Raw genomic sequence first — 8,039 nt, forward strand, 5'->3', positions numbered from 1 at the left:
TGGGTAGAATAATTAGTAAAGTACCTCTGAGGGCCCCACATTTTGGCAAATCTTTCACAATACTCGGTGTAGGCGTGCGTTTCTTGTAAAAACAGTATTTTGACCCAATGGCGTTTGGCCTGAAGCTGTAGTTGTTTCATCTTCTTATAGTTTCCCAGCCCCCGCACATTCCAACTCATGAATGTCAAGTTATCCTCAGTTGACAGTCCAGAGGTGGTCATTAGAAGTGACGGATTAACGGGGTGGTGCTCCCCATGATCGGTGCACCATTTGATCAGCCTTGCAATAATAACTGAACAATATTGCCCCATACTCTACCTCCCCTGTGGATACCAAGCCTTTTTTAACATAAAACCCAACAACGCCCACCCCCTCCGACGTCCCGCCCCCAAACAAACAGAGGAATGACAACCCCATGCCCAAACAACCAAATCCAAACCAATGGCATCAACGCCGGGGGGCCTGTGAGCTGGCCTGGTGGCGGTGCTCCGGACCGGAAGGCAATTTAAGGATAAGCATGGTGCCTAGTGATGACATCTTGTGCCACCCGGGTAGGACTCCACCTGGGTGGAAAGGGCATGATCGCAAAATATAGAAACAATTTTCTCACGTATGGGGGAAGTAGCCCCCTAATCAATCAACTAGACCAGGAAGGTGACTGAATTTAACAGCAACTAATAGAGTAAACTAGCAACAGTGGATGAGCGCTGCGGAGAGAAATTGAACCAGAGAGGCGTTCAGTGATAACTACGAGAGTCTCCCATGGGATTATGAGGCCAGCCCTAAGGACCAGAACATACATGTCATAGACCGAAAAACTCGAGTAGGCGGAAGACAGCCCCTTCTCACGCTCATCCACCGGGTAGACATTTCTGTACCAAGTCGGAGTCCCAAATCATGAACAATCAGCCAATAAACATAACATTGACAATGTGTGTTTCAAAAGGGGGTCAGCCGGGGAAATGTTCATCGATAAATCTGGAGGCCTCCTCAGGGATTGTGAAGAAGTAGACCTGGTTGGAATGTTCAATGCTCAATTTAGCGGGGTATAACATGGAGTATTTGACCTGCAGGTCTCGAAGCCTCCTCTTTACTGCCAGGAAGGTTTTGCGTTCACGTTGGACTGCCACCGAGAAATCAGGATATAGATGGATCCTGGCAGCGCCCAGAATGAGTTCACCCTTGGCTCTAGCCGGCCTGAGCAGGGCGTCACGGTCACGGAAGTTTAGAACTCTACCTATAATGGGTCGTAGTGGTGCGCCCGGTCTGGGCTTTGCAGTGAGGGCACGGTGGGCTCTCTCGATCGCGAACTATGGGGAGAGTTTTGGAGTCTAACAATTTTAGTAGAGTGCACTCTAAGTAATCCTCCATGGGTACCTTTATGCCATCTTCGGGTACTCCGATAATGCGGAGGTTGTTACGTCTCCAGCGTGATTCGAGGTCCTCGTTCTTTTTCTCAACCTCGGCGACACGGCCAGAAAGTGTGGAGACCTCCGCCCTTAGAGAGCTCAAGTTATCCTTGGTGGTACTCACTCGTGTCTCGATCTCGGCAACCCGGCCGTCGGTCCTCTCCATATGAGCCTTGATAGAGGATATAGTGCCATTCATGTCGTCAAGCTCTCTGTGGAGCGTGGTGAACACCTCCCGGATGTATTCCATCATTTTTTGAGCGTCTGCCGGGTCCGAGGTCGAGGGGTTAGATGGTTCCTACCCGGACACCTCCCCCACCGGCCCCAACGGGGTTTTTGTGAAAATGTTAATTGAGCATTGCTTCTTTCCAGCTCCCTTGGTCATGGCACCAGGCGGAGGGTGGGCCCGAAGGCCTGGGCGGGCGGCAGGAGTGTCGAGGCAGGTCGGGAGGCAGAGGGCAGGACACAGAGGATGGTCGGACAGGCTATTCAGAGCATTCGGGCGCCCAGAGGACGACAGGGTTGAAGTGGAAAGTAGTGCTGTAATAGGATGTGGAGTCTCTGGTCACCACTGCCCGCCAGTTCGCAGGTCCGGGGGGGATCTCCCTGGCCGGCAGTGGTATGAGGGCACTGAGTGGTCAGTGAGTGGATCCCCTGGTGTCGACCGCCCCGAAGATCACGGGTGAAGGCCAAGAACCGGAGATCAGTGTGCCGTGACAGGGGTGGAAGTAGGAGCAGCTATGGGCACTGATGTGGTTGAGCAAACTGGGGAGTCCACTTCCTGTGTCGGAGGAGAGGTCCGCCAAGGCTCCCAGCAAGGCAGTGGTGGACCACAGAGGGGTTAGCAGGACGCCCACGGCCAGGCAGCGAGGAGACAGTCACTGCAGGGGTCTTCGATCCCAGTATATCCAAGTAAAGCAGAGGGTCCAGTCACTGCGCGCCGCGGTAGGGGGGACCAGCCTGGTGCACCACTAACCATGGTCTGTGTGGTGTCCCAACTGATATATGTGGCGCAATGAGCGGGAGGTGTATCACCACGGCGAATACCCCATGCAGGCACTACGGTGGAGAGCAGTAGGATCCACACCAAGAGAAGAGGTCCCAATCCAAGGGCCAGCAGCGGGCAGCTTGTGCCAACACCTAAGTGGTGCACGGGTTAATAGATGACGGCGCCCGAGGAGTCTGTGTCCCCCCCGACAGGGCCCACCAGGTCGCGTTAGGAGCGGGGGCCCTGTGCGTCTGGCAGGGTAGCAGGGCAGCGGAGCGTGACGACAGCCACAGTGGGTCCCGGCACAGAAGGTCCAGGTTCCGGTCGTGAGTCCAGGGAGGGAGGCGACGCGTGCCAGCACCGGCAGCACTACAGTGCGGATGGGCAGAGTGTCTGGTGGGACCCGAAGGGACTCACCGCAGTAGCCAGGAGCGGGAGCGTCCCGCAATCCGGTCCCAGAACAGGAAGCCTCCTCTCCGGATCCACAAGAGGCACTGATAGGCAGCACGCCGCCCTGGGAGAGGCGGCGGAGCAACAGCTCTACATTTGGGGTTGCACCCCGGGGTCCAGTCAGGGGGCTGGTGTCTGCGCACAGGCCGCAACGGTTCCTCGAGGAGTGGGGAGAAGGTGACGCCGCACCGCACAGTGCCCCTCCCCCCAGTAGGCCCCGGATCCTCAGAGTCAAGCCAAATGACTCTGGAGCAGAGGAGCGGGGCAGAACGGCGCCAGCTCCCGGCCCAATTTCAAAGCACTGGATCTCTGCGATAGGGTTGATTCAGGACGCGGGGTTCGAGCAGCACACGCCCGGGTCCTGCAGCAATTTAATAGGGTGGCTGGCCCAGGTTTTAATAGGGCACCAAAGGAGGATTCAAACAGGAAGGCGCCCCACGAAGCGGAGTTCACAATCAGGCGGCCATCTTCTATGAGAGCTACAGCGCCCCCCTCCCCAACCAAGTTATCTGAGTTGTGATGTGATAGAGATGCACAGAGGGATACAGAGAAAAAAAAGATTTCAGTACAGGGAGACAGGATTCAGAATGAGAAGGCAAAAGAGTGGGGACATAATTGAAGAATGCATGAGGAAATAAAGTGGACTGAACTGGAAAACAAAAGGGATTTATACTGAATGGTAAGTGTTATTACTTGGCTAGACTAGCTAATTTGGTTGCATCCTGCCTGAAGCTATTTTCTGACATGGCATTGCATTTTTACTGGCATCAAGGGTAAATTAAAGCCAGTATGATGAGCGTTCCTATATCGCTATACTGGCATATATGGGTGCAGCCAGTCGTGACATGTTTTCTTATTGTGGCATGGCATTTTTACTGACAACGTCAGCAGGACTATGTTCTTATGTATGGATACTGGCATATAAGGGCAAACCACATCAAGGATAGTGGCCCATCACAGCCTCTGAGCGACTAGATCTCATTGCAGTACACTTGCTGTGGAAGCAGACACATGCATGTATGTACGCATGTACAAATGCGTAGACTGTGGCTAGTGTCTGCACTTTGCACAACCACATACACACTCTAATTTCACTTTCTTCTATCATTGGGCTTTGGTAGCTCTGCACTAGTGGTGGAGTTATGAGCTATTAATCCGCGGATTTATGTGCCTCTATTGCTCTTCTTAGGTACTCCTCCACTTATCGATGCTCCATGGAATGTGTCCCTGTTGAGTCTAGCATGATCTCTAGATTAAAAACTGTTACATAGTACCCACTGAACCCTTGCTTTTCAGCTCTTTTGTCTCATCACAAGTATAATCATCCAACCGATTCTTGAGGCCCTGCTTCGCTGTAGCTGTTCCAGGAGACACCTGGTCCTTTGCAAAAGAATAGTGCGAAAACCGTACAGAAACATCTGACCTCTTGAAGACTGGTGTGCACCTTACTTCCTCCCACTTTCCGGCAGGAGATTTATTTATTGATTACGGTAGCGCCACCCACGCTGCAGCATCGCGCTCTCCCTCTGTAAGGCGGCAGAGGTCCCTTAGCATCTACTCTCTTCTTGGGGCACATTTCTTCTGACCGGCGGCCGATGCCGCCTCTTCTGCATTTTACTTTTGCAGCGGATGCTGCTTCATGCGTGTTCTGGTTTGGAGCTGCTATCGCGGAGCTGGGCACTTTCTCCCTCGGCGGGAGCAGGCAAAACACTTGATGGCCGATGCCGCAGTGCTGCAGGCTGACCCGCACTCCGGCTGCACAAGCACCCTCTTCACACACGGCTGCGGCCAGGGAGGGTCTGCCGGTGGGTCACTGGGCATCCACTCTCTCCTTTTCTTGTGGCAGTGGGTGCTGCTTCCTTTTCTTTCTCCTGCGGGCAACAGATTGTGCTGCAGGGGTCCGTCTTCCTCGTCGCCATTGGTGGGGGGCGACAGTGGACACACGGCCAGCATCACAAGTGCTGGGGGTGCCAGCATCTTGGTAGATTGCCGGGATCACCCAGACTTTCTGTTGTTGCAGGACAGGATCCCAATGGCCCATGGGGACATGGGCCTGGGCGCACTGTGGATGCCGGGAGCATCCTGGATGGAGGGTGGCCTGGGTGGACCCAGGGCACCATGCTGAACTGGGGGGCCCCTATGGGACTCCCGAGAATGGGAACTTACCACCGTTGCTGGCACCCGTAATATCCCGGTAACACACGGATTTCAGGCACCGGTAATGGTAAGGTGAGTTTGCTGGTAGCCGGCCGGTGGCTCAGGCGGGTTACCGGCCAACTCATAATGAGGCCCAATGTCTTTTGGACTGACATACTCCTGCCCGTATTGGAAGTGAAAGAGCTTGAGGGACTGGTTAATCTTCTTTATGGCCAAAGCTGTCTGAACTGGTCAGGGTGCGGAGTAACAGCTCTCCTCTAGCCCTACACCAGCTTAGGTTTCCTAGGAGACAGCCGTTAGTAAAACTCTATGTATGGAGCCACTGGTGATGATGGTTGACCAGCTGGGATTCTTCATGAAGCAGTGTGTGCAAGATGCCCATATTTATCTAATGGTGTCAACCGAGGAGAGCATCCGGCAGCTCAAACAACCCTCCCAGAACATTAGAGACTGGAAGAGGACAAACGCAGCCCTTCCAAGACTCAGTTCTTGTTCTATCCCTTAGCTCTGCCTGGGAGAGTTCACTTTACATATTGTTTCTGCGCCAATATATTCTACAGTTAAGTCCTGGGCTTCTTTGTGTTCCCAGACTGTCCCTTGCAAAGCATGTTGTATTCACTATCTAATCTGATGAACAAAATCTACAGCTACTGAAATGTATGTCACCTCTTTGCCTAAAGATGGTTTTAGGACAGTAGTTCAGGGACTGGTGTGATTAAGAGTGGACTGTATGAATTATCTTCTGTATTTCCACGCAAAGTCAAATCTGGCACCCCTAAGGCGGTCTAACATACTGAAGCCCTGCTTGTATATGCATTAAGGATGTTAGGTCAAATTTCTCCTGGTCACTGCGTCACAATGGGGGGCAAGCAACATGATAAATAAAGCTCTATATTGTTTTAAAAACTTTACAACTGTTCAGCCCAGTGTTTCTGTCTATTTGGATTAATTCATATTATATGTAATCAGGTCATCTAGAAGAAAAACGTTGATTCTCTATTAAAAACAAACATTAAAAAGTGGATCCTTTCCTTTTCTAAGGGGGCTTGTGCAGTGTGGAACGCATCTGAACCTGTGCTGTGCACTGTTACCGTGCACTCTGAATTCTCGTCCACCATGTTTTAAAAGACTTTTTGAGGAGTGCTCCTGCAGCTTGAATTGCAATTGGATGTTTTGGATTTATTAAGAAATTACTGTATTTGTGATTATTTAGTACGTGTATGTTGCAGTTCTCTATTTCTCTGGAAATTGCCCTCTGGTTCCTTTTGGGCGGGAAAAGTGTTCACAATACTAAATAACAATAATAAAGACAATTCCCTTGCATAAGATTGCTCAGGCCTGCTGTGGCCAGCACACAGCCATACTGCCCAGGCACCCTCTTGCAACCAACTCGTTAAAATGCCATTATCGGTCACAGGTTGATACATCTGTGGGGTTGGTCACAATATGCACAACCAGAAATACACTTCACACACGCATGCTCAAGCCCTCTAACGATATTCATTTTCTCTGAGACAAGTGATGACATTCAACCAATGGCGTTCCTGGGCTGCTGAGTTACTGGGGTGCCTTCTGGCTGTTCTGTGGTAATTGCATCGGCAGAGCCCCAAACCAACACATGGCAGAGGACACCTGGGAGACAGTCACACAGCTGTCTATTGAGTCTATGTGATGCTGGAAGCTCAAACAGGATGCATGTCTTTAAAGCACCGCATCCACGTGCTTCTCTCTGTCTTCCTCTGGCACGTGCACTGCTGTGCTATAGCCGCCATCCTGCGCCCCCTGTGTCATACTGGGCCCCCTATGTGTCGTCCTCTTTGGGTGTGTGATTCAAATTCATGTGGCTCTCTGGGCATTGCATTTTCCAGGGAAAACAATATCTCTTCTGTTGCTGATAAATCGTTCAGGTGTGTGGCGCATGGTATGAGGTGCATAGGTGGTGGTAGTGATCTAATACAGGGACACTCACCTGTGCCAGGTGCGGGCACAGGTGGTTGATGCAGCACTGGAGACAGATCCACGTTTACAAAGGATTTTGGATTGATTTGGGGCACTCAAAATGAAACAATACATTCCTTTAAAACTTCAAAAGATGGGGAGTGTCCATGGAGTAAGACATATATATTAACGGGATCTTGGTCGCAAGTTTAATCCAGTGTACAATGATCTGTCTGACTTCACTGGCATGGAAGGAGCCAGCTGGCTTAAATGTTACTGTGTTGATATGCCGTGCTTCAGCACCCCCTTCCATGCGCTATCATAATAATGGGAAAGAAAAGCACACGTACAGTTCCGTTTCCGTAGTGTAGTGGTTATCACGTTCGCCTCACACGCGAAAGGTCCCCGGTTCGAAACCGGGCGGAAACACTTTTAGCGAAAGCCTCTTTAATCCTCACTTTTCATCTTCCATAGTGAAGTCCATATGCACAACGTGATATGAACGAACACTATTTTAAAAACTATTTAGTAGCAAAATTAATACAGATTACATTTTTTATAGTGATAGTATGTAAAGAACACGGAACAAAATAAAGTCAGACGAAACTAAGACCGACTTTCGTTCATGATGTATTCGAATTGTAAATACTAGGAGCGGGAATGAATGAAATAAAGGGAAATAAAATTGAGATTCCGAAAAGCGTCTCATTTCAGTGAAAAATGTGAGGTTCCACCGAGATTTGAACTCGGATCGCTGGATTCAAAGTCCAGAGTGCTAACCATTACACCATGGAACCATACACTTAGTGCCACGGTACCCCTAATTTTTAGCTAAGCACAGGTGCCCTGAAATCTGCAGTACTACGAGATTTATGATAGCCTAATACACCCTTTCCCGATATCAGTAATTCTTAATCATTGGGACTTTGTATTATACTTATGTCTTTGTAAAGAGCTTGTCACGGAGAATGAGTACCTCAGGGAGCACTGAGCAGAGGTTGAAACCCCTTAACATATGCACCTTACCATCTCACCTGCATGGGATTTCATGACTCTTTCTTGCCTTTGGACCACTCATAGAATACAGGCCTGGAAAA

The 8,039-nt window shown here is 50.5% G+C and overlaps 2 non-coding genes across 2 annotated transcripts; one reads left to right on the forward strand and one right to left on the reverse strand.

Annotated features, from left to right (window-relative positions):
• Positions 1–7,298: 7,298 nt before the first annotated feature.
• TRNAV-CAC (transfer RNA valine (anticodon CAC)) lies at positions 7,299–7,371 on the forward strand. The gene has a single exon. It is a non-coding gene; the product is annotated as a tRNA-Val (tRNA).
• A 296-nt stretch (positions 7,372–7,667) lies between these two features.
• Positions 7,668–7,739, reverse strand: TRNAQ-UUG (transfer RNA glutamine (anticodon UUG)). Its single transcript has one exon. It is a non-coding gene; the product is annotated as a tRNA-Gln (tRNA).
• Between the last annotated feature and the right edge of the window lie 300 nt (positions 7,740–8,039).

Source organism: Ambystoma mexicanum, assembly GCF_040938575.1.
Source record: "Ambystoma mexicanum isolate Mex_15411 chromosome 12 unlocalized genomic scaffold, UKY_AmexF1_1 Mex_chr12_unloc.2, whole genome shotgun sequence".
NCBI lineage: Eukaryota > Metazoa > Chordata > Amphibia > Caudata > Ambystomatidae > Ambystoma > Ambystoma mexicanum.